The 26,825-nt window shown below is 41.6% G+C and overlaps 1 protein-coding gene and 1 long non-coding RNA gene across 3 annotated transcripts in view; one reads left to right on the top strand and one right to left on the bottom strand.

Annotated features, from left to right (window-relative positions):
- Positions 1-26,825, bottom strand: part of MKLN1 (muskelin 1) — a 321,865-nt gene that overhangs the window by 217,674 nt on the left and 77,366 nt on the right. The window lies entirely within an intron of this gene.
- LOC113911440 overlaps positions 10,935-26,825 on the top strand; it is a 37,644-nt gene continuing 21,753 nt past the window's right edge. For both annotated transcript variants that reach the window (XR_003516469.2, XR_003516468.2), the window contains exon 1: positions 10,935-18,054. This is a non-coding gene — a long non-coding RNA (uncharacterized LOC113911440). The remainder of the gene's footprint in view (positions 18,055-26,825) is intronic.

Below are 26,825 nucleotides of genomic sequence, written 5' to 3'. Positions count from 1 at the left end.
ATTTTCTCTTTCTTTCTCTTTCAGCATTTTTACTATGCTGTATCTGGATGTGGATCTCTGTGTTTATTCTACTTAGGGTTAGTTGAGTTTCTTGGATATATAGATTACTGTTTTTCATCAGATTTCAGAATTTTCAGCCATTATTTCTTCAAATATTTTTTCTGCTCTGCTTTCTCTCTCTTCTCTGCCTGGTAGTCCCATTATGCATATGTTGATATGCTTAATGGTATCCCACGTTTCTCTGAAATTCTGTTTCTATTTCTTTATTTTTCTTTCTCTTTATTCTTGTATGCATGTATGTATCTATCTTCAAATTTGCTAATTCTTTCTTCTGCCAGTTCAAATGTACTACTGAGCCCCTCTAGTGAATTTTTCTTTTCTATTCTTGTACTTTTCAAATTTAGAAAATCCATTAGGTTCTTTTTTAAAAAAATAATTTATATTTCTTTATTGATTATCTTATGAGACATTGTCATAATACCTTCTTTTGCTTTCTTAAGCATGGTTTTCTTTAGTTCTTTGAACACACTTATAAGAGCTGCTATGAAGTCTTTGCTAAGTTGGATATCTGGGCCGTCTCACAGGGAGTTTCTATTGATTGTTTTTTATCTCCTGTGTATGTGTCACATCACACTTTCCTGTTTCATTGCATGTCTCATATTTTTGTTGTTGTTGAAAACTGGACATTTTATTTTATTTATTTTAAGTAAGCACTAGGCCCAAAGTTGGGCTCATGACCATGAGATCAAGAGTTTCGTGCTCTACTGACTGAGCCAGCCAAGTGCCCTGAAAAATGAACATTGTATTTTATTTTATTTTTAAAGATTTACTTATTTATTTTAGAGAGAGGAAGAACACGAGTGTGCATGAGCAGGGGGAGGGGTAGAAGAAGAGGGAGAGAGAGAAAGAATCTTCCAGCAGACTCTCCGCTGAGCACCGAGCCCAATGCAGGGCTTGATCCCACGACTCTGAAACCACAAACTGAGCCAAAACCAAGAACTGGCTGCTCAACTGACTGAGCCACCCAGGCACTCCCAAAAATGGACATTTTAGATAATATATTGTAACAACTCTGGATACCGATCCCTTCAACTTTGTTTATTTTTGAGCTTATGAGCTTATCATTATAGTTTGCTTTTTTATTTCTTTAGTGACTGAGCTAGATTATTTTAGTGAAGTCTATTTCCCTGCAATGCAGAAACTCTGCTGTTGCTCCTTAGAAAATACATACTTGGACATATATATGCATTGTCATCCTGGGATGACAAGAGATTTTAACACAACTCTCTGACTGTCTTTATCCCTGATCTCTCTGTTGTCTGTCTCTGTTGGTATGATCCCTAGCTGTTAGGCTCCATTAGTTGCTGGCTAATCACTCTATTGTTTTCAATAAGCCCTGAGGCGTAAATTGCTCCACAGTCTGATCCAACTAAATTGAAGTCCCTCTGCAGAGGTAGTTTTTGAGGCCAGTCTTTGAGACTTGTTCTGACCCCAGGAGAACTGTTCTTAGCTATCTTTTTCCCTGTTTCTCTAGCTAGCTGGCCTATGGTCTAGCTTTTGTTGCTCTCAGAGCTACTGGCTCCCCCTTCATTGCTTCTTACTGAATCTCCATTGTTTTCCAGAACTTGTTTCAGCTTGAGGTTCCCCACACTCGGCTCCAAACAAAGTCAGTTCACTTGTGGAGTGCTTTAGAGCCCAGTGCTTATTACCTACATCTTCCCCTGAGAAAAATCTCAGAGACTCTGTTCTTGAACCGGGGGCAGGAACAGTGACCTGCTTCTCTTGGAGTGATACCCCTGTTTATAAGCAAGGTAGGGGCAGTAGCCTCTGGTCTTCTTGCCTCTCATCTCCTTTTGTAGAACAACAACTTTAACATTATTTTTTTAAAGATTTTATTTTTAAGTAATCTTTACACTCAATGTGGGGTCTGAATTCATGACCCTGAGATCAAGAGTCACATGCCCTACTGACTAAACCAGCTGAGATCAAGAGTCACATGCCCTACTGGCTAAACCAGCTAGGCACCCCTAGGACAACAACTTTAAATGGTTGTTTTAATAAAGATTAATTTTTGCCAGTTATGGTTGTTTTGTTCAGGAGTGGGTCTGTGGATCTCCTCATACCATCATTCTAGAAATTGTCCCCTAATAGGATCTTAATAGCAGTAAACCTTTTCTTGATTGCCAACGTCTTTCTGAACTTCTGTTCAGGATTTGAGTTCTGACGAAAAGTAAGTAGAATATTAGAAGACTGAACTGGAGGTGAATTTGGAGATAAAGTTACTGATAGATCACCCCTGAAACAATGAAAACTTTATAGAGAGCCTCTATAAAGAGAACCATCACCCTTGTGCATTCTAAGTATAGAATACCAGCAGATACTGATCAAAATGAACCACTACACTAGGTATCAGGAAACAAAGATTCTAATTCTTAGCTCTCTTCCAGCTTTTCTGGGTGATCCTAAATAAGCTAGTCAACCTCCTCTGAGCTGCAGTTTCCACAAATAGTATATTATGTTAAAGGATTTAGCTCACTGCTGATCCCCCAAACAGGACATGTGGTTTATATCTGTTAACGGTGAAGTGACTTTCACTCAATCTTTCCTACTCCTTCTCCCTCCTGCTGTCTCTCCTGATTGACATCAAGCATCTGGGAAGTATCTGTCTGGGCTTTGAGAGTTATCACTGCCTTGGATCTGTGAACTCTCCACTGAGCTTTGGCCTATAAGCACCATGTTCTAAACACCTTGAACTTGTTGTATGAGGAAGAAGAGTCACAAAGGCTTATCCCTGCCCTCATTGAGTGTTTTGATTTATAAAAGAAAAGGAAGTAGGACACTTGGAATTTCCAGCTCTGATTGCCTGGTTATAGTCTCCCATTCCAAGCCAGAATTATATCTCATCCTCCACAGGCACTAGTGTTTCTGGTTATTTAAATTGAAGTTGATTCCTAGACAATTTGTCTCACAATTATGCCCAACTATCTTTGGAACAAAGTTTGCCTCCAGTAGAATCTTTACAAAGGCCTATGGCCCTGACTTAATTTTTACTGACTTCTTAATAAGCAGTGCCACAAATTATTTGAATACCTTGGAGATCAAGATTGATAAGTCCCCTCAGTCACTAAGATGGTTAAAATCAGTCTCCCTCCAGAGATTATGTTTAACAAGGTTACCCACAGGATGGGGACTCTGGCCAAAAAACCCCAGGTCTAAACTGAGAGCAACTGACCAAACCAAGATCAACCTAGTTGTCTTACTTATAACAGCACAACCATCATCCTGCCTGGTAGGCAGAGTTTTTGCGGTACATAAAGTTTTAAAAATTTAGGGCCTGGAGTGCCTGGGTGGCTCAGTCTGTTAAGTGTCTGGCTCTTGGTTTCGGCTCAGGTCATGATCTCCTGGGTCATGAGATTGAGCCCTTTGTCAGGCTCCTTGCTCAGCGTGGAGTCTGCTTGAAGTTTCTCTCCTTTGCCCCTCCCCCAGCTCATGCATGCGAGCTCTCTTCCTCTCTCTCTAATAAATAAATAAATTTTTAAAAATGGGGGCCCAATAGAGAGTTATGGCTTAATGGTTTTGAAAAGAGATAGTCATAATTGTTACCCAAGATTATGAATGTATTTAATGCCACTAAACTGTACATTTAGAAATGGTCAAAATGATAAACTTCATGTTATGTGCATTTTACCACCACAAAAAAAAAAAAAAACAAAACAAACCCACCTGGAGCCCCAGTGTTGCTGGCTCTCTGTCCAGAATGTTCCTCTAATTATTTAGTAATAACATGGAATCTGAGGCTTTGCCAGCACCTGAATTTCCTGAAGAGCTCCAAAAGTTGCTTAAGTATTACTGCCATCAGCGTGGCAAATGGAAAAAAAAATTTAACTTCCCATATCTTGTGCCTATGTCTCCAGAAACTCGGAAATAATATGAAGCTACTTAGAATCCAGGGATGCAGAAGGGCTTAGGATGGGTGTATGTACATTTGGCGTTAGCCTGAGTTGGCATCCACTTCCCTGTGCCCTCATTAAGTGGTACCTGAAATAACTAGCAGGATCATTAAGTGGCTTACCCTAATCCTTCTAAATTGTTAGACTTAATCTAGAATTATGACGATACAACTCCAATTAACTGTCAATAGTTTTTGAACACCTTTTTCTATTGACTATGTCTTTTTCCTGTTTATCCGTTAGCCTGCCACAGCCCTGTGACCCAAGGCTTGGAATGGATCAGCCCTCCTACTCACTCCCTCCTGCGCACACCATGTCTCCATGGTAACAGCTTGTCAGGCCCTGCTTGGTGCAGGTTCTGAAGACCTCTCATCTGCAGCCTCGGTCCTGCACAGATTCAGTCTTAATAAGCCAGGCTTCCAAGTAGGAGCTTGTGTTAGGAGCCCCATCTCTTTAGCTGTCAGGGTTTGAAACTGTCCTTAAGCCTCCTTTGGGGTACACCTGAGGAGGCACCGTGCCACTGAGTTGTCCTGACCTTCCTCCATTGCTCTTCAGGCCAGTGGTAGGGTATCTGTCTGGGATTCCTGCTCCAACCTGAACTCATCTCCTTCCCGCAAGTTTTCCTCCTATCATCTTCCTCCATCCATAAAGCTGAGAGCCATTCTGAATATTTCAGGCCCTACCTGTGGCTGACCACCAAGGTCAATTGGCACAACTGCTTTGTATCTCTCAGACTCATCTTTCTCTGCATCACTGTTGCTTTTGCTATGGTTCAGGCCCACGTCGTTTCCTTCTTCAATCACTGTAAGATCCTCCAACCTGGTCCTCCTACTTCCATGTTTGCTTTCCTTGCATCTAATCTCTACATTACAACCAGTGAGAAAACTTACTAAAAAAGCAGACCTGACATGTCCTTCCCCCCACAGAGTCAGCATTTCCCAGCATTACCCTCAGGGTGGATTTCAGACCCACTTGCATGAAACACAAGGTCACACCTTTGTAATCGGGCCCCTGCTCACCTCTCCAGGATCATCTCTTGCCCTCTCCCCCTGCATCTTCTTACTTCAGCCACACCAAAACACTTTACTTCTCCAATGAGCCACCTGTCCTCTCTTGCTTTTGTGACTTCTCTGCTGCCTCCTCTACCAGGAGTGTCCTTCCTCCTTCCTTCTGTATAAGCCTTTCACACATTCTTGGGGAAGTTTTCCCAACTCTTAAATCTTAAGTGCCTCTTCTAAGTTCTCTTTGAGCTCCTGTATTGACTCCCTTTCTGCCTTTCTACTGAACTCTCAACTCCCCAAGGGGAGTGTGCCAACCTCTATCTCAGTGCCTAGCATATTCCCTCAAAAGTGAAAGAATGAAGAATAAGCCTCTGGAATAAAAATATCACCATGTGCTGATTATAAGTACATCCTTTTCCAGAGTCTTCTGTTACTGGGCACCATTCATCCACCAGACAGGATCAGCTAGAAATTTGATACACTGCCAACACATTGCAATTTGGACTGCTGGTCACTGTCCTTGGAGACACTTCTACAAATGGGTCAGTTGCCTCAGCTCAGCTCTGGCTAGTCCTGGTTGCCTCCTTTTTGTTGGTCACAAGGAGGTCCTTGCTGGCCTCATGGCTGAACCCATGTGGCTTCCATCAGTAACTGGAGAGCCACTCCTAAGAGCTGAGATAGTGAGTCAGTCCTCCTTTCATTGCCCAGGGAAGATTCCTTTCTCACTGGTTATGCAATGTCAACTAGGCTGTGTTTTCCTTAGTGGAATCCAAGATATGGAATCATGGTAAGAGGAGAAAATGCAGATATTCTCAGGAATAGATAGAATTTGTTATGTTTCTCAGGAGAATTTGGGGAGGGGCCAGGGCAGGATGAGGAAATTGGTAAAGCACCTGTGTTCATAGATAAGAAATAAAGCAAAGGAAGAGCTGAATGTATATGGATACTTTCCCCCCAGAAAGTTCAGTGGATTATCTAGGAAAGAAGCCAGGAAAAGAGAGACTTCTCACCAGAGGTGGGTGCCTACCTATGTGTTTACCTGATGTTAAAGAACATTCAGCCCTCAGCACTGTTCCATTCACTTATTCCTAAATCAACACATCTCATCTTCCAGAAGTCAGAAACCAAAGAACTTTTTGCTATGGACCTGGAAAAGATGAAAAAAAGAATGGATTTTGCCTGAAACTGAGTTCCCTTGCTACCAGTAAAGGCTCACAGAGACAGGGAGCAGTAAGGACTCTAAGAAGAGGAGGTAGCAAAGCAAAGGCATAATCTCATTTTCTCCCCTGCACTAAGAAAGCAAAAGATCCATTAGATGAGAAAATGTATGTGAAAGCACTTAGCACAGTGCTTGGCAAATAGATTAGATTCAATAATATTGACTTTTTTTTGTTTTGTTTTATCTATGCTCAGTGTAGGAACCCATAAGACAGTTCAGTGTGTAGGAAGACTAACGGGGGTGCCAGTGGGAGTAGGGAAGTGTTCTCTACCTGGATGATAGTGAAAATTTTGCCATTAGAGTTTCTTTCCTTTGACTCTATTTAAAGGCAAATATCAAGTGGAGATAAAACATTATCTGGCAGGCTATATATAGATAGATAAACATACACACGCACATATATACATACACATTACATATTTTCTTATAGTCAGTGGTAGAAAGAACATAAACGTCATACATGGGGGATAAGTACAAATTTTCTATTTCTCAAAGCTAGACAAAAACCTGTCAGTCTGAATTGGAATACTATTACTCTTATAACTTCTACTATGTAGAGAAATAATTTTAACATGTATGAGGTTCTTGTAGAGATGAGACAGCAATGTAGACACCAAGAAACAACCAGGTCATTTGCCTAAATACTGAGGCCCTTTCTTAATCAGACATGTTAGGAGTGGTAGAAGATCTAATCTGTTGACAATTTAGAAAGTGATAGTTGAGGGGCACCTGATTGGCTCAGTCGGTTGGGCATCTGCCTTCAGCTCGGGTCATGATCCCAGGGTCCTGGGATCGAGTCCCATGTCAGACTCCCTGCTCAGTGGGGAGTCTGCTTCTCTCTCTCCCTCTGCCTCCTCCTCCCTGCTCTGTCTCTCACTCTTTCCGTAAGATAAATAAATAAAATCTTTAAAAAAAAAGTGATAGTTGAGGCCAAAGGAAAACAGAAATCACTAGCACTTTTATGCCTTTAAAGTGCTTAATGGGCAGCTTCTAATTCTATTTTATGTATGTTAATACTACCAAAACCTAGAACAGCACTCATAGTACTTGTAAGTGCTCAATAAATGTTTGTTTAACCAAAACCAAAATAAACCAAAACCAAACTGGTACTTGTTAACACCAGTCAACTATGTCCCACACTACGTTCAGTAAAACTATCAGGTTAATATAAGCTCCAAAAACAAAGTACCCACATTCTATATTTATGCAGCACTATCCCACATGTACTCTGAACAGTTCCCTGAGATACGTAGTCTTTACTGCCTCCACTCACAGGCAAAGGAACTGGGTCACAACAGGTAAAGGGGCTTACTCAGATGCGCAAGAAAATTTATATTAGCCTAGAGTCTAAGATTCCTAACTCCAAAATTAATAGACAAAAGTAAAAGACTAAACAACAACAACAACAACAACTTTTGGGGGGTAAAAGAGATTCCCCTTAATATTTTAATAAAGAACTATTACAAACAATAATTGAAAGACAAAGACCCCAACAGAAAAATTGACAAAGGATACAAACTAACAAATCATAAAAGGAGATCACTGTAGCAATCAAAGAAAGGCTCTGCCTGAAATACAAGTTCGGAGCTCTCTGCTAAGTGGCCTAGACCAGACCTCATAGCCGAGGTAGAAGATAAATGGGCCTTTTTCCTTGCCTGAATCCCAAACCTGAATCCTGCAATTTTAACATCCTCCACTGGGAGTGAAGACATTAGAAAGCCAAGAACACTGGCAAGAATGGGTCACCATTGTCTGGGCTTCATGGATAAATAGAGCTGAGGAGGAGGAAGGCATAGGGCAGCCTCACAGAGCCTGTGGACCTCCTGACATTCCTTGGAGAGGGAATCAAGACTTGTCTGGCTCTGTGCAGAGCCCTTAAAGTCGAGCTACTCAAAGTATAGTTTGTGAGCATCTCCAGGAAGCTCACAGAAATGCAGAACCTCTAGTGTCCACTCCAGGCTTCTTGGACCAGAATCTGCATTTTAGCAAGCTTCCCAGGTAATATTGGTGTGCGTGCACAGTGGAGCTCAAGCAACACAGCCCGGGGGATTTTGTGCAGGGTTTCCTTATTGTAGGTGCTCCATAAATGTCTGCGGATTGAATGAAAGACTGGACAGGGTATCACTGGGGTCCCTTTCTAAAGTAAATCATCTGACTTACCGAAAGCTAGTGACTATCCATGCTGAGTAAAGTACTGACCATCTTACAAAGGGCTTTAATAATATTAATGAATTAATAACAGCATTCTGGTGTTGGTATTTTCTACAGTGAATCTAGAGTTTCTTATTAATATCATTTCACTAGGCTCCTTTATATGCCCAGGAGGCACCAACGAGGCACAAATCCTTCTCTATTGCCCTTTCTGGAAAGCACTGAGAATGTAAAATCGGATGAGTAAACATGAGAATGACAAATCTGAAAACGCTGGGGAAAGGGACCCCACCAGTGTCGGATGCAGCTCTTTTACCTAATTTTCACAGAGAATGCAGTCTGTACATTTTCACCTTGTACCAAATGGGCATGTGGGGGGGGGGGGGTTGAAGAGGGAAGGAAGAGAAAGAAGAGACCAAGGATTAAGGATCTCTGTGCTGTCCTATGAGCCTACACAGGTAGTCACCAAATCTGGCCATTCGGGTGCTTTCTGAAGCAAGCAACTGTGCACCATCATCATTATTATCATTATCCTCACCATCACTTTTAATCTATCTACTTTCTGTCTGCCAACCTCTTTACTGAGCCGACCATCTTAGTAGTGACCTACACCTTAACTTCAGGGTTGGCCACAGACCTTAGGCTGCCAGGAAACCAGTTAAAAGGAGGGAGACAAAAGGGATCCAGAGAATGGAGAAGCATTCTGAGTTCTGCTAATGAGTGAGGTGACTCACAGCTGACTCAGACTAGTGAAGACGAGCCTGGGAGATGGGAGGCGGTGCAGGGCAGACCTCAAAGGAGCACTGCCGAAACGTTCAAATGGGAGCTGGGAGGCCAGGGACACGGTGTTATTTAGAGAACTGCCTGCAGCTCTGGTGTTTTGCAGGGAGGAGCGGATCCTGAAAACAGAGAGAGAAAATTGCACTTGAGGCCAGAAACTGAGTTGTGAATCCGTAGCCTTCTGTGCTTTGACAAATGTCTAAATTCTCTAGTGACATTGACCTGCTCTTTGGCAAATCTCAGAACATGAACTCAATAGGAATTCATTGAATCAGGTCGCTGGGAAATAGAGGTAAACCGTGTACCACCCTTGATTTTTCTAATGCCCTCAATTGGAAAAATAAGCCTTTTTTTTTTTTTTTAACTTTCTTTAGTATTTAACCTTTGGAGAACATTGTGATCCAACCTGTGCTTACAGGTAGATTTTTTTTTTTTTAATTTGAACATATAAGTAAAGTATCTTCTCTTATTAATGGCTAACTGAGGTTCTGAGTTTGAAGATGCTAAGGCCACATGTTGTCATGAAGTTTGGTAGCTGCACTGTCCTATATGGACTGAACTGAAATCATAGGGACTGAAATGACACACTGTATATAGGTCTTCTGAAGAGCATGCATTTGTGAGATGGCTGACTGTAGGTATGAACTACTTGGCCGACCTAGCTTGTCTCCCTGTGCTAGGTGACCCACACAGATATTAACCCTACAACGTCAGCCTCATTAAGACAATGCAAACCAACCAAACTGTCTAAAAATAATTTTGGTTGATGACACATTTGTATGTGATTTGATGACTATGGTCACAAATGTACTTCCCTAGAATGGCACTGTGGCAGTGGAAAAGACGGGTTCTTTGGCAGTTTGCCCACCTGTGAAATTTCACTGAGATGAAAAATAAGTTGCTCTAAAAACAAGTGTTTCTCTGTATTTTTTTAATCATGCTTTTTTATTTGATATTGGGTTGTAGAATTTTCCTTTGGCTTTTAGCTAATTCTTTAACATGGTTTCCTATGGCAGCTTGATATTCCATTTCCTTACTATGTCATTGGATCCACCCTTTGTTGAACTCATAAGAATGGTGATATTTATATCATTTGGCATAGATTGTTATGTTTTTCTGAATATTTCATTAGGATATATTAGCAGAATGAAGTTACTATGTCATAACGTTCTGAACATCTTTGGAGTTTTAATATATTTCCAAATTTTCCTTCAGAAAGATTTTGCCATCTGATAACTCTTCCAGAAATCTATCAGTGTTCCTACTTCCACATACCTTTGTCAGCACTAGATACTATTTTTCTTTTATCTCCACTCATTTTGAGGATATTTAAAAATGTTTATTTGTTATTGAGATCTCTTTCTATGATTTTAAGGCATGTCTTTTGTAAATTTTTCTATTGAAATATTTGCCTTTTAATTATTGATTTGTAATAGCTCTTATATATTAAGGAAGCATCCTTCTTCTTCCAATTTTTTTTAGACTTTTAACTTTATTTATAGTGACCACCTTTGTTTTTATCTCTAAAGAGGTACCAGTCACAATTAATTTACATGGTTGATGGACAAACCAAATATGAAATTATTTGTGAAAATGCTGTAAAACATAAAGGATTTTTATCACATACTTCCAGTGTTGATGCTACCCAGAAAGCAAGATCATTGGCCTACAAGTCTAACAGGAGTTTGTAGGCAATTAAACTTCTTTTCATGGCTCTGACAGTACCTTACAAAACAAGAAATTAATTTAAATCTTTTGTATCATAGTTACTAGGAATGCTATAAAAATAAACAATGATATCAGATTTAAAGCACTCTGAGACTTTTAGATGATTCCACATAAAACAAGTTTATTGTTGCATTATTATTCTTTTACTTTCATTTGAAAAATCTAATTAATCCAGTACAGGTGCTTTATAACAGGAAGGGCATTATATTCATCACTGTCGTTACTTCAGGCTCATAAGTTATGCCCTGCTCACCTGCCCAGATAGTCCTTTCCTCAAGCTTTTCTTTACTTGAAAACAAAAAGAGGTCCATCCATGAAAAACTCTTCTCTAGTAGAAAGAAATGTTTTTTTAAATTATATAGTTTTAGAATTAATTAAGTAAGTAAGTAGTTAAACAATATTTAAAGGCATACATGGACAAGTCTTGTTCCCAGGGATAGGTCCTTCCTCCCTCTGCCTCCACCCTTATCCCTATGGTTTCTTTGTATTCTTCCAGTGTTTCTTCATATATACGTGAGCAGATACAAATAAATATTATCATTACGATTCCTCTTTTCATTCAGAAGAGTAGCATAATATATACATTATTTTGTACTTTGCTTTTTAAAACTAAACAATATATCTTCAACAGGAGACCTTCAATAGGAAGACATGTAGTGTAAACAAGAGACATGGTGACATTGGCATTAAAAAAGAAAGTTTTAAAATTCCTGTGCCAGTTCTGTCACCATAATCATAGAAACTTAGAATTGGATAGTGTGGTAAAAGCTTTGCTGGTCAGTTATCAAACCTGTTCCTCTTTTTCCTGGCCACAGAACTGCATTTTAAGCCTCCCTTGCAGTTGGGCGTGGCCATGGGACTGAATTCCACTGGATAGAAAGAATGTGAACAGAGCTTCTGTGCACCACTTCTGGGTCTAGCCTATAAAAAACTCCCCACACAATCTTCCATATTCTTTCTCTGTCTGTCAGCAGGATGTTAATGCCTACAGCAATCTCATAAGCCACATGTTGAAGATGGCAGAATTACAAGATGGAAGGGCCTGGTTCCTTGAATGACCACTTGGAAGAGAGCCACCCACCATGAACACCCATTTTGGATGTTTTATGAGTAAGAAATAAATTTCTTATCATGTCTCAGGTTTGATATACAGATTTAATACTACAGTTAGTATTGCCTTAATTAACATAGACCACAACCTCAAAGTCCCTCTAGTCCAATGACTGGCATATGGCAGGTGCTCAATAAACGTGTTTGGATAAATGAGTGAATACTCGAACACCTCTGGAGATAAAGAATTAATCCACTACCCTATCAATTTAATACATTTCAATCAGCTAGAATTATTAGAAAATTACTTATATGGAGCTAAAATCCATTATCTTTAACTTCTACTCATTTGTGACCGCCCTTCCCAGTCACTCAAAATAAGTCTGAACCCTCTTCAAGGCAGCCCTTCAGTTATTTAATAATACTTACTCTCATTCCCTCCATGACAAACCTCTGGTTTCCAAGCTAAATAATGTTTTTCATTGTTCTTATTATGTTATAGTTACTAAAACTCTTATCACCATCTTTACCCTCCTCTGGGCATTTTGGTTGGTTTGTCATTGTTCCCCATTCAATGGGTATTCAGAACAGAACATCATACTCTTGGCAACACTGACCAGCGTGGGAGGGTACCAGTTGCCCCTCCCAGTCAGGACTTCATACTTCAATTAATGCAACTTAGTATTTTAACAGTCCTAGAGGTGGTCATATCACCTGTTGACTCATTCTGAGCTTGTGGTCAAACTTCCTACCTTTTCTCTCTCCTCTCCTCTGCCTCCCATATATACCATGATTTATTATATGAACGTAGACAAATCACTTCACCTCTCTAGGACTAATTTCTCATGTGAAAAATGAGGTGATTAAACCAGATGATTTCTGAGTTGTTTCCCCCTACCCCATTCTAATATTCTTTGAGTCAAAATAAGAAGTTCTAAGAGAGCTCACATTGTACTTTTATGTAGAATCCTTCGCCCATAGTGGTATGAGAGTATAAACTGCCTGGAAACATTGAGCTCGTTGAACAACACGAAAATGGACAGGTAATTTTTCTCAGCTTACATTCACAGATATGTGTATAGTGTGTGGTAAATTGTATATATACATGAAGGCCAACTGACTATGCTAAAATGTAGTGGTCAAGGAGGGAAAAAATGAGGCACAGGCAAAAATAAAAATAATAAAAATAAAAAACAGTGAGGTCATGGGGGGAATCAGGGTGTGGTTTTCTTTGAAGGAACACTCCATCACTTTTTTAATCCAAGGGAGAATAGCCATGAAAAAGAGGATATTCATCTCACTCAGCAGAAAGCCTGGTTTGATGTGTTGTCAATTTCCTCATCTCATTTCACACACCATCCAAATGTGCCAAAAAAAAAACAAACAAAAAAAAAACCACGAACAAAAACCCCCCACGCTCAACCAATGGGCAAATAAATGCATTTGCTGGGGGGGAAATCAAACCACATCTCAATAACCCTTGCCCTTGGTAAATTTCTTATAAAGCAGACATCTCCCATGATTTTAGCTGATTAATTTCTCCTGGTATTTCTGCATGACTGTCCTCCTTCCATCCACACCCAAGAGGCTGGATCCACTTTCCACCCTAGACTGAGATTCTACACATTATTATTTGACCTCTTTTGAAAAACTCATGCAAGCTTTATAACCCGATCTGGGCACACCCCCCATTGGGGCCTGCATTTCCTGTGGATGATGCTTTGGTTTCCTAGGTGACAGTGGGAAGGAATAGACCTGTTAGCTTGTGGCTTCTGACTCACTCTCTGCAATGGACGTCACAGAATCGTGGCTGAACAAGTGGATGCTGATAAAAACATGTGCTTCGGGGAGCAGCAGGGCACTAATGGTTAAGATCATCCCATTGTACCAGGTCTCCCTACCACTAAGCAAGCCAACAGACAGACAGAAATACCAGATCTGAAAAAAACAAGCAACAGATTTGAAACCCTCTCTGAACTCCCATATAGAAGTGCACAGTGGAGTCCTATTTACCACCCCATTATTTTATTCCTTTCCCTGTTTAGAATTTCCTTTTTTTTTTTTCTGGAATGTGGAAGTACCAGGATTCTCTAATGAAATGTCAGGTGGAGGTTGAAGAATGGGAGGTGGAGACAAGCCAAAAACTCACTAAAAAGCTTGTTTACTGAGATGGCTGCTCTTTTTGATCTTTCACATTTGCTCCCTGAGAGGGGACAGGTAACCACAGTGGACTAACCAATTATCAAAGCCCAGGATGAAAAATACATTCTGTTGTGAAATTAATCTTCAGAAAAGGTGGGTGTTGGGGTGCCTGGGTGGTTCAGTCAATTAAGCATCTGCCTTCAGCTCAGGTCATGGTCCCAGGGTCATGGAATGGAGCCCTGCATCAGACTTCCCTGCTCAGTGGGGAGTCTGCTTCTCCCTCTCCCCCTGCTCTTGTGCTCTTCTCTCTCTCTCTTTCACTTGCTCACTCTCTCTCTCAAATAAATAAATAAAATCTTAAAAAAAAGAAAAAAAGCTGGGTTTCGTGAAGCCTAGAGACAAGGACACACACACACACACACACACACACACACACACACACACACAGAGGTGGGCGGTGCAAGGGGGAGAGAGAGAAAGAGAGATTAACTTTCTAGCTACCTCTTTTTCTATCAGCTGAACCAGCAACATACAAGTCAGGGAAGACTGCCTGGAACGAAAAAACACGGAAGAGTTCCTTTGTCCCTTACATCTGAACTACTAAAGACTGAATGGATTCTTTAGATTCTTGAATTCCTTAAATGACCAACAAACATAAAGGTTCTCTACTGGAGATAATGCATCTTGTTTTCCACAGAGCCTTAAGGGATGCTTTAAATAGCATCAGCAAGCATCCGAATGAATTAGACAGCAAATGTAGGTTAGCTTTATTTAGACAGATAAAGACAAGCAGAGAAAGTTGTCTGGTTCAAGGGCAGTGCAGCCTGACATGACAGCATTTCTCAGAGGAGGGGAAATTGCTTTGGGAGAGAGAGGTATTTTGGGAAAAGAGCAAAGTTCCTTGGATCACCAAGGGAAGAAGCAATGCTAAGTTCTTCAGTACAGAGGAGCAGGAATTAAGAGTGGCCTGCCACTTATTAAAGGAAAGATCTATAGATTTAAAATGTAAAGCAGAACTTAGCATCCCTAAGTTCATACGTGCATCCTCTCTTCTCTCTCCCATTCCTTGGGAACACCATCAGAAAGGACATGCTTCCCAGAATAAGAGCTGAGGTAGGGGATTTATCAGACTACTCTGGAGTGGGACTCAGCATCCCCAACAAGTGCTGCATCAGGAAATATGTCCAGGTGGAGAGCCCCTGGAGATGGGGGAGCCCAGAGAGTGGGGAAACTGGCACAAATGGGGACATCCACACATTAGACCAAAACGTAGGTGCCTTGAAAAAAGTTACAGTCCATGGATTTGGTTTACTTTTTCTCCCTCTCCCCACAACCCTTAAGTTACCTTCTGAAAACAAATTTCTTATAAAAAGCAGTGGGTCTAGGGGGAGAAAAAACTTTCTGGTTTCGTTTGCTTTTACTATGATGTTTATGGTATCTTTTCTTTCTAACTTTTTGCTGTTTTCTCCTCAGTTGGCCAAAGCCAAATGACATTTGATGTCAGCTTGTAGCCCCACCAGTGATTTGTTTTAAAAATAAAAAACAATTTCAATCCATTATCAGGTTCCTAAAGTAACACTGAATTTAGACTTGTAAAAATATCTTCAGAAAAATCTAAAAATTTAGATTTGCATAGATTTCCATTTCCTCCAAATCTAATTTTTATATGTTTCCTTTTTTAAGGGTCTCACAACTTTTGAAAATTATACATCTTTGTATGTTGCCAAGGCAGGTATAGCATAGGGGAATATTGTTATAACGCTGTCATGAAGCAAAATTTAAACTCCATTTTGAATTAGGCATTTATGCCACTTTCTTTGTACTTACCATTCATTAATTCATTTCCTTCCTTCCTTCTTTCCTTCCTTCCTCCCTTCCTTCCACAATTATTTACTGAAAACCTGGCATAAGTAAACAGGGAGCATCAGACCTATTTGCTCCCTTTCTCCATCACTGGAGGCTTCTCTTTCCCTAATCATTTCATCTCCTCTCTGTCTACCCCAAGCCCATTCACTACTTACCTGGTAAACTAGAATATGGACTAGTAATTTATTCAACTGGGAACTACCGTTTTGCACTTTCACTAAAGCATGCAAAACTTCCCTAATTGACTTCTCCAAACTCAATACACTTTCAGCTATTTGTAAAATTGGCAAATCAGTTAATCATTTTAATTCTAAGAAGGAGATGGGAAGCCAGTTCCTGTGACTATATTTGTAAAGTAATAGTCAAAAGACTCATATGAGTCTTGATACCATGCTTATTCCAGGGTTATATTAACTTTTTATAAAACCCCCCTCACCTAAAGTCGATCCCATAAAGTTTTCATCTTTGTAGTTACAAGAATGTAATCAAAAGGAAGAGTGCTCTTTTATTCCTTTTTGGTAAAGACGGTAACATTGCTGTTTGAACAGAAATGAAAAAACTTAATATCCCTGGGCGGCGTCTGGGTGGCTGATTTGGAAGAGCGTGTGACTCTTGATCTCCGGGTTGTGAGTTTGAGTCCCATGTTGGGGACCTAAAAGATTACCTAAAAATAACTAACTAAATAAAATTAAAACAAGACAAAACAAAACTGAACATCCCTGAGATCTATATTTCTTGCTCTGACATCTTCAATCACTTCACTATCATTACAGTATCTTTATTAAAATTTCCCAATTTGTACTAATATGAGACCTTTTAAGTGTTCTTCAATAAGTCAATCTCAGAACTTGTTTTTAATATTTTTTAAGTACTGGAGAAAAGAAACTTGTTTATGGAGGTAGAAGACAAAATTATAATCCATCACTAACCCAAATAAATGAAGTATGAGGTATGTAACATAAAAAAAAATTATAACCATTTTTTGTTTGTGTTTTTCTGTGTTCTCCCTGTTTGCTACACTAATTTCTGTCATTTTCAGTAGTTTTAATAATGCTCTGAAGAAGAAAATATGTTAATAGTATTTGACTAGATAAAATAAGAGTCACACGTTTTATTTTTGTTTTGTGACATTTGTGGCTCTTCAGCATGACACTGGCATTCTTCCTCTTCTGATGCAACTTCCTTCTCTGTTTCATTCTGTTTTGGTTGAGGTTATTTCAACCTCCCCCCGCGCAACACACACACTTCTCTGAGCCGTCTTTCAGCTTGTCCATGAGATCCTGAGCTGTCACTTGATTTTCTGAATATCCACTTCTGTTTTCTGTGGCAACACCTGCAGATCAACATCTAGCCCGCCACCCAGATGGACACCCCTCCCCCCACTCTGAAATGCACTCACCCGCGGACCCAGGTATGGACGCACATGCGTGCTCAGCTCCTCCACCCTCCCCTAGGGACCTCAAACAACTCCAGCTGTTTTCTGGTCCCGGCAGCAGAAGCAGCAACAGAGCCTCTCCTGTCAGTTCTCTGAGTGGAACCAGCACTAATAAGGTTGCTGCTGCCAGGGAAGGATTTTTAAGTCGCCTGGGCGGAAGAGAAGACCGCTGAACAGGGGAGAGATGGTAGAGCCAGATGCTTCAGGCTCCATGAAGCCAGCAGAGGTTCGGAAGGAGCCGGAGTTAGGGTTCCTCCACCTGAAGTGTTTTGCCCCGATTGTTGACAGCCACATACGGATATTTCAAGACTCAGCTCAAGTAGAACCTCTTTCTGAAGCTTTTCCTGACAGGCTGACCATCCCACAATCCTTGTCTCATTTAGTTGCTTATCTGCCCACTACCCCAAACTCATTAGATTCAGCCTTTTATAAAGGCACAGACCTTGGCTGATTGATCTTTTATCTTAGTATCCTGGTACATGGCAGGCCTTCAATAAATGTTGGATGGATGAATGGAAGTCACTGCTCCCCTCCCATGGGTGAAAGTAGCTTTTGGTGGACGGGGAAAAGAGCAGTGTCCTAATCGGTGTCTTCTCCTCTTTAAAGTTAACCTTGGAAATGAAGAGACCAGTGTGATGGTGTGAGGATGACCCTCCATATGTGAAAATAACAAAAAACAGGTTGCTGCTCGTCATCTTCCCCATCACTGGGATTTCTTCAGGTGTCAAATAGGTAAGTCCGACCCTATTTACAAGATAAGCCTTTGAAAAACTCACGACTGTGAGAAGAAACTGTTGTATCAAGGAAGGTTGTACTATTAACAGGAAAATGTGGCACATATCTATTAAACTGATTACTACAATCCATGTTCCAGAGTTAAATGTTTCAACATTTAAAAGTTTTAACATCAAGGCGCCTGGGTGGCTCAGACGGTTGAACATCCGATTCTTGATCTCAGCTCAGGTCTTGATCTCAGGGTTGTGGGACTGATTCCTGCATTGGGCTCCAGCCTGGGCATGGAGCCTACTAAAAAAAAAAAAAATTTAAAAATTAAAAAAAATATTTTAACATCAAGGGATGGTAAGGACAAGACAGAACTGTGTTAGCTTCATAACTTGCATGATCTCATTTTAATTCACACAAAAACCCATAAAAGAGATCTGATTATCTTCATTTTACAAACGAAGACAACGAGGCTTGGAAAAGAAGCCATCCTGGTACTAATACTCAACAGAGCTTAGATTTGAACTCAAATCTGTCTGGCCCCAGATTCCTTTCTTCACTCCTCCTGGGTCCTCTCAAGAGCTGTTTTAAAAAAATATTGGCATCAAGTTTTCAGGGAGGTTGAAAAATAAAGATTAAATATTTTTGAGCCCTGATGATGGGCCACGTACGAGGCAGGGCAGTATGGGGGGATGAATACCCCATTCTCCATTCAAGGAGCTAAGTAGCTAGTGCAGGAAGCTGACCCATGACACAGGCTGACCAACAAACAGCAAAATAAAGGCTGCTGTGATGGGGACAGTTGTGGACTGCTAGAGAACTGAGGGAAGGAGTGGTTTATTGGGTTGTGCAGGGAGAGCAGGGAAAGCTCACAGAACACAGGAAGGTGGCATTTTGGGAAGACTCTGAGGAGGCTGGGGGAGGGGTCAGTAGGCATTGGGACACTGCAGAGTAAGGGAACATGTTACAGGAGCTGGGTGGAAAGTTCGGTGAGGTCAGTGCATGGCCGGAATAGTGGAAGGTGAAGGCGGGTTGGAGCCGGCCCATGGAAGACTCTGAATAGGAGCCAGAAACTGCAATGAGACAATTACTGAAGGTTTTTTAATAGGAGAAGGCAAAGATCCAATCAAATCGTTGACGAAAACATCAAAATTATTGCTGAATTCGTCCTGACACCAGATCACAAGTACACGAAGTACACAAAATAGAAAAATATAGAAAATCAATATTCTTAATCAAGACTCAAAACAATGTCCTGCTTACTTCTGAGGAAACACAGCAAATGAAGGGATATATGCCTGAATCACCTGCTCAAACCCGAGCCTCCCTCTTCCTTGCACATTGGCCAAGAGCGATCCCATTCTCATGATTCGTAAGACAGCCTCATCAACCCCAAAACCTGGGGCAACAAATACAAACCCCTCCTCCCCCCAAAGAAGAAATTCCAACCAGGAAATGACAATTCCTTTCACTTCCTTCCTTTACTTCAGAGGCCAGCCCATGAAGATTGCTTAACTGTTCTCTCACTGATACAACAGACGAACATCCTAGAGTAGGAATTGGATCCTGATGGCTTAATTGAGTTAAAAAGAAAAGTGTAGATTATCTAAAAGCCTCTCGATGGTTTCAGAGTGGCTCTCACATCTCTGAAAGCCCAGTGACGGCTCTCAGTTCCTTGGTTAGGGAGGAGCTGAATGAATTTCCTAGTACAGAATTCAAAAGCACTGGAAGTCAGCAGTTCTGAAAGACTGCAGAAAGGGCTTGTTTACATTTTTCTCTTGGGCTGAAACCCGTCTATTTAAACTTTAACCAGAGACAATTATAAAACCATGGTTAGCTAGGGATGGCAGGCTGCACAAGATGGGAGACAGATGCCAACAGTCTGGCATTGGAGGAGGAAAGATTGAGAATATTTTGAGGAAAGGGGTCAAAGAAGAGCTACAAAGGAGGTTTGGGAAGCAAAAGGTGTCACCTAGGCTGGTCTTCACGAGAACAGGGAGGGAGGGGTGATGCAAGGGAGTGGGAAGAAACAGGCAGGGTGGGCATGGGCTTCTGATGGTGTAGGTGGGGCTGGGGCTGTCACCATCCTGGCAGTTAAAAAAGTCCCACCCAGGCAGCTCCACTGTTTACACCTTTTTTCCCCTCTTAGGTCAAAAGTACATTAGTTCAGGGAGTCAGCACCTCTGAGAGATGCCTGGGGCAGACACACCCAGCCCACCAGGACACAGGCTCTCTTCCCCGAAGGCCCAGCCTCCTCTTCAATTCAGGTTTTCCTGGCAAAGACCCATTTTGGAGCTGACGAGCAGTCCAGTGATGTCAGAGGAAATACCCCACTTGACAAAGGACTGTGCTCCAAATTGCCAGTAAACTGAACTCCTTAGCATGCCCTGTTCTGGGTCCTAGGATTTGGTGAGTCCTAAGAACACACTCAAAGAGGGACAGTTGTTGCTGCAAAGTGAATGTTTTTCTTTTGGATTTGAGGATGTCTGTGGGCCTGACATTGACATTACGGCCAGTTTTAGGTGCATATACAAATGTGGGGAGAGCTACAGGATACCACCCCCCCAGATCTCTGTGTAAAGGAGCCTGACATTTCACCCTGAGGTACTCAATTGTTTTTTTTTTTTAACTTTTTGGTTTTGAATATTCCTATTAAGATGCAAATGAAATATACAGAGGAGAGCCCATGCCTCAGATGTTATCAGCTAATTTCTTAACAGGAATTCACTTTCTACCAGGGCCAGCCAGATTAGAACTAGGGCTCAATAGGAGGCAGATCCAGGACACGCATTTTAGAGATGGAGAATGGGCAGAGGCCTTGGATTTATGAGTAGGAAGCTGGCAGAGGTCATGAAGAGTCCAGAGACAAATCTCTCTTTACAATGATGAGACCCAGTCCTTCAACATAGGTCAGAGTTCGTGAGGACAGCAGAAAGCCATACTCATCCTAACTTCCTGTGAAGCTTTCTTCTCTGCTAACCCAGCTTTTACCAGGGAAAGCCATTTGGGGCGCAGCCAGAGGGAGATAGGGAAGGTCAGAGGATCTGCAGATATTTAGGGCCATGGCATAATCTTCCAGGACAAAGAGGCCAAAGTCATGGGCTCCTCTCCAGACCAGTTTTCGACTCTCACCAGAACATCTGTCCTATAGGTCTGAACTGCACTCCCAAGTCCAACCAACCATCTAAAAAATTCATGATGCTGTTCACAAGGGTCTGGGTGGAGAAGGTGGGGACAGCTCCCTATAAACTCGCCCTGAATGGGGACAGATCCCAGGGTAATATCATCGCTTATGGGAGTCGAGGGAGAACCCTCATACGAGGTGTGGCATAATGTGATATTTTATCTTTATTAAACATGTACTAAAATTTTATTTCTTAAAGTCTGTAGGAGTAGAAAGTGCTTTCTGGTGCCCTTTCTTGAGAGAGAGAGAGAGAGAGAGAGAGAGAGAGAGAGAGAGAGAAGGTCTGGTTCTTATGTCTTCTGCGGAATGGAGCCTGTGAACACATGATTGCTGGCGCGTATCCCAAGAGCCACACAGGAATTTCAGAGGGATACACACATTGTCCAGCTCCTACCGGAGGGTATGATACCTGGTAGAAGATATTTGATAAAATCAGGCCTGAGGGCGCCTGGGTGGCTCAGTTGGTTAAGCGACTGCCTTCAGCTCAGGTCATGATCCTGGAGTCAGTCCCGGGATCGAGTCCCACATCAGACTCCCTGCTCAGCGGGGAGTCTGCTTCTCCCTCTGACCCTCTTCCCTCTCGTGCTCTCTATCTCTCATTCTCTCTCTCTCAAATAAATAAATAAAATCTTAAAAAAAAAAATCAGGCCTGAGATCTCCAAAGGAGATCCTGGGAGACTGTACATAAACCAGAGAGGCAGCATCATGCTGGTGTCCCCCACTACATGACAGTAGAGCATTCCTACGAATCCTTCCATAAGCTGAAATGGCATGAAGCAAAGAAGCTATTACCATCAATTTATAAAAAATAACCTCTCTTAGGCTGATACCTCAGAACACATCTTGCTAACGGATGCACAAAATAAATCGAGATAAAGCACAGATGTTCACAGACACAGTTCGAAGCTTTGGTGACTTGGTGCCGAGAGGCTCGGTGTAGTTCTCAGGAAAGGAGCTTGACAGGGCCGCTCTCGCGGCTCAGGGTGCACGCTGCCTCTGTACGTGTGGGCTCTGTGCATAACAAATGCTGAACATGTTGGTTTTGTTTTTCACCCCCCCCCTTTTTTTTTGTAAAAGCAAAAATCCTCTTCGGATTTCTTTTGGTTAGCAAAACCAAGTACTAATGTAGGTCTTTTGTAAAAGTGAAGTGGTGTAATGTATATTTTCAAAAAATGATACCCATATGGTGGTTAAAAGCATGGATTCAGGAGCCAGGCTGTCTGGATTCAGATCTTGACGCTACCACTTAACTAACTTTGGTACCTTGAGCAATCACTTAACCTCTCTGGGTCTCAGTTTCCTCTTCCATAAAATCCAGGCAATCATGATTCCCAGTTCACAGGGTTGTTTTAAGGCTTAAGTGAATTAACATTTAAAGGGTTACATGAGTTACTATAGAAAAGCACTTCAAATAGTGTCTGTCACAGCAAGAACTATTTAAATATTGCATTTAAAAAGTAACATGATCAAATCTCCAGGCCTGGAAACCTTGCTTGTTTCTATGATTGGCCCTGTTTCCAAGAAGGCCTGGGTTGGCTGTGGTCTGCACGTAGCCTTGCAGCATACCAGCTTGAGGAGAAAGAAGAAAGATACCCTGTTACCTTTCTCCTCCAGACTTCTTTTTTTTTAAGATTTTATTTATTTATTTGGCAGAGAGAGAGGGAACACAAGCAGGGGGAATGGGAGAGGGAGAAGCAGGCTTCCCACGGAGGAGGGAGCCTGATGTGGGGTTTGATTCCAGGACCCCGGGATCATGACCTGAGCTGAAGGCAGATGCTTAACCGACTGAGCCACCCAGGCACCCCTCTCCTCCAGACTTCTTCTGCAACATTAGGCAAGGCACTTCTGTTCTACTCTAAAGCCTAGCAACATGCAACATGCATGCCCAGGGCCAACGCGAAGTCAGAACCAACAACAGGGAGCTCTGTCCGGTGCCTGGGCCAGAAACAGGGAATTCCTTGGTGCTAATCCCTCTGGTCCTTGGCAGGCTCCATGTCTGTGCTGTAGATAAATACCACACTTACCTGTCCTTCATGGATACCAGGCACAAAGCCAGGTGTATAGAACACAAGGAAAAGCCCTAATGGAGAAAGGTAGGAAAAGCAGAAACGAACAGGTGGCAGGAAGAAGGATCATGGCAAATGGGAAAACAAAGACATGAGAAAAAAAGTAGAAAAGCTAAAATAAGTACAAGGCAACTTTTTTTTTGTCTTTCTATTTTTGACCAAGTGAAAAAAACCAAAAAAACAAGACAAAACAAAAAACCCCAAAAGAATAAACCAAGCAACTGGAAACAGACTGAGCCAGTGAAGGGAGGGCCGGGCAGTGGAACTGCAAATATATGCTAATGACCTCATCCTTCCTCCTGAGCCCCGCAAGCCTGGCTCCAGAGCCCATTTGTACACTGGCCTCGTAATGATTTCACCTCACAGACTTCCTTCCACTTTTTTTTTCTTAACAAAGTCCATCACAACTCTGTTTTGGGAAATAGAAACAGTATCTATCTTTAGGAAACTTAAATGCCAAAAAAAGCTCAGATAAGCATAATTGAGAAGTAAAGAATAGTTGGTGTGACCAGGCCAAATATCAAATCACAAATATTTGAAATTCTTCCCCTTCTGGGCCCTAAGGAGAGAAGTGCCTTTGTCTGCTGAATTGGCTCACAGAGGACCTGGCCTTTGCTGTGTTGTGTAGGACGTTGGATGGGGAGGAGAAGCCAGAGGAAGGTCAAATATTTATCAAGAGCCTACTATGCATCAGGCATTCTGTTAGATGCTAGAAATTTAAGAGTGAATGGAATGTACCCCTGCCCTCATGAAGCTAACACTTTTTTTACTCTTAAAAAAATTGTAGTAAATTGTGCATAACAACATTTACCACCTTAACCATTTTTTTTAAATTTTTTTTTAAAGATTTTATTTATTTATTTGAGAGAGAGCATGAGAGGGGGGAGGGTCCGAGGGAGAAGCAGACTCCCCTGCTGAGCAGGGAGCCCGATGTGGGACTCGATCCCGGGACTCCAGGATCATGACCTGAGCCGAAGGCAGTCGCTCAACCAACTGAGCCACCCAGGCGCCCCCACCTTAACCATTTTTAAGGGTAAAGTTCAATAGTGTTAAGTATGTTTACACTGTTGTGTATCCAGTTTCTAGAACTTTTTCCATCTGACCAAGCTGAAACTCTCTGCCCATTAAAGAACTCTCCCCACTCCCCACACCCTCCCAAGGCCTGGGCAACCAACATTTTACTCTCTCTTTTTATGAACTTGATTAATTATATAGTATTTGTGTTTGTTGTTTTAAAGATTTTATTTACTTGAGAGAGAGAGGGAGAGAGAGTACAAGCAGGGGTAGCAGCAGAGGAAGAGGGGGAAGCAGGCTCCCCACTGAGCAGGGAGCCCAACTTGGGGCTCGATCCGAGGACCCTGGGATCATCACCTGAGCCAAAGGCAGACGCTTAACCGACTGAGCCACCCAGGCGCCCCCAGTATTTGTGTTTTTGTAACTGGCTTATTTCACTCCGTATATCCTCAAAGTTCATCCATATTGCACCTTATGTCAGAATTTTATTGCTTTTTTAGGCCAAATAATATTCCATTGTAGGCATATGCCGCATTTTGTTTATCCAGTCGTCTGTTGATGGACACTTCGGTTGCTTCCACCTCTTGGCTACTGTGAACATGGGTGTACAAACATGTCTTTGAGCTGACAGTCTTTTAAGGAGCTTATCCCATCATATTTGGATTATTTATCTGCCCATCATTTGGCCTAACTAGATGGTTAGCTGCATAAGGACTTGTGTTATTTATCTTTGTATTACAACTTCCTATACAATGCTGGCACATAGTAGGAACTCAATAAATATTTGTTGGCAAAATAATTTATTTTTATACTTCTTAATCACTACTGCTGCAGCTGGCTGTTTTACATATTTTAATAAATAAGTTTTGCAATTTTAATGGATGCTATTTTGATTATATTTACATACTAAGCTAGTTTATATAAGGGGATTAGTATAAAAAATCTAAATCTCAATCAAAATCCACTTTCTAGATGAAATGCCATTGACAATTCCTTCTCATTCACTTTGTTTAAAATCAGCTCTTACTGCTCTTATTCTTCTTACGTTCCTTCCTTTTCAAGTCATAGCATTGCCTAGATATTAAGGACCTTATTAGGGCTCTCCTCTCTTCATGAGCTCTCCGGTTGAATAAAGCTAGCATGGGCCCAGGGTTTGGTTTGCTCAGCTCAAAAACTTTCATTTGGGATGCCTGGGTGGCTCAGCTGGTTAAGTGACTGCCTTCGGCTTAGGTCATGATCCTGGAGTCCCAGGATCAAGTCCCACATCAGGCTCCCTGCTCAGCGGGGAGTCTGCTTCTTCCTCTGACCCTCCCCACTCTCATGCTCTGTCTCTCATTCTCTCTCTCTCTCAAATAAGTAAATAAAATCTTTAAAAAAAAAAACCCTTTCATTTGAAGGTCATTCTGTATGAGGTACAGGATGGACAAGGCACAGCCCTACTTTGGAGGAACTCACAGTCTTGGAATTCTGTCTGGTTATTCTTGGCCACAATTGAGCAAGCAGCCTCAGTTTTCTCAGGTGTTGAAAATACTATTTATTTACCTCTGTTTCCCACACTCAGTTAACAAACACAGACATTATAGCATTCACAAAGCGTGAGGAGCCGAAGGACATTGTGAAAATTCCGAGTAGTATTATATTTGATGATAATTATTGTGTGTGCTATCAGCAGGGGTAGAAGCTAGTTCTGTAATTCCTTACAAAATAGACATTTGGAATTGTGATTTCAGGTCAAGGAAACTTGTTGTACACGAACCTTTGAGGGACTTGCTCAGCTCCAAACACAAAGCAATGGTCTTTAAAATATAAAAGAGAGGGGCGCCTGGGTGGCTCAGTCCTTAAGCGTCTGCCTTGGGCTCAGGTCATGATCCCAGGGTCCTGGGATGGAGTCCCACATCGGCTCCCTGCTCGGCAGGAAGCCTGCTTCTCCCTCTCCCACTCCCCCTGCTTGTGTTCCTGCTCTCGCTAGCTCTGTCTCTGTCAAATAAATAAAATCTTTAAAAATATATATATAAAAGAGAAAGATGAAAAGAAACAGCTGGACCAAAATGTAGTCTTCTAGGAACCAGGAATGCAAAGCAGAATGAGACTGAAGACGTGGGCCTTTTGGGGTCCAGGTCTGAGGCAGAGGATGCTGGAATGGGACCTCTGCAGGGTTAGGGAGATTAAAAGTGAGGGAAATAGGTGGGAACCGGAACCAGAACCAGGTTCACTGTTTGAAACGAGTAGTTTCAAAACAGGGGCTAGACTAAGAACCCCCACCCTCCTACACACAAAGTGGCTGGCTAAAGAGGCTAAAAAAAGGTCACCACTGCCTCAAGATGGGCCTTACATGAGGGAATGATCAAGCAGGAAAGCAAGGAAGGACACATGACAGGAAGTTGGCCTCCATGACTGAATTTATGGCATCTCTATTATCACAGTAAGGGAAAAGAAAAGCTCTCCTTAACTGGGTAATATGATTATCTATAAAGAAAATCAAACAGACTATACTGAAAAAATATTAGAACTAAAAA

Source organism: Zalophus californianus, chromosome 12 (assembly GCF_009762305.2).
Source record: "Zalophus californianus isolate mZalCal1 chromosome 12, mZalCal1.pri.v2, whole genome shotgun sequence".
NCBI classification, from domain to species: Eukaryota; Metazoa; Chordata; class Mammalia; order Carnivora; family Otariidae; genus Zalophus; species Zalophus californianus.
The sequence above is the reverse complement of the archived record's forward strand: the minus strand, read 5'-3'. Positions and strand labels throughout refer to the sequence as shown.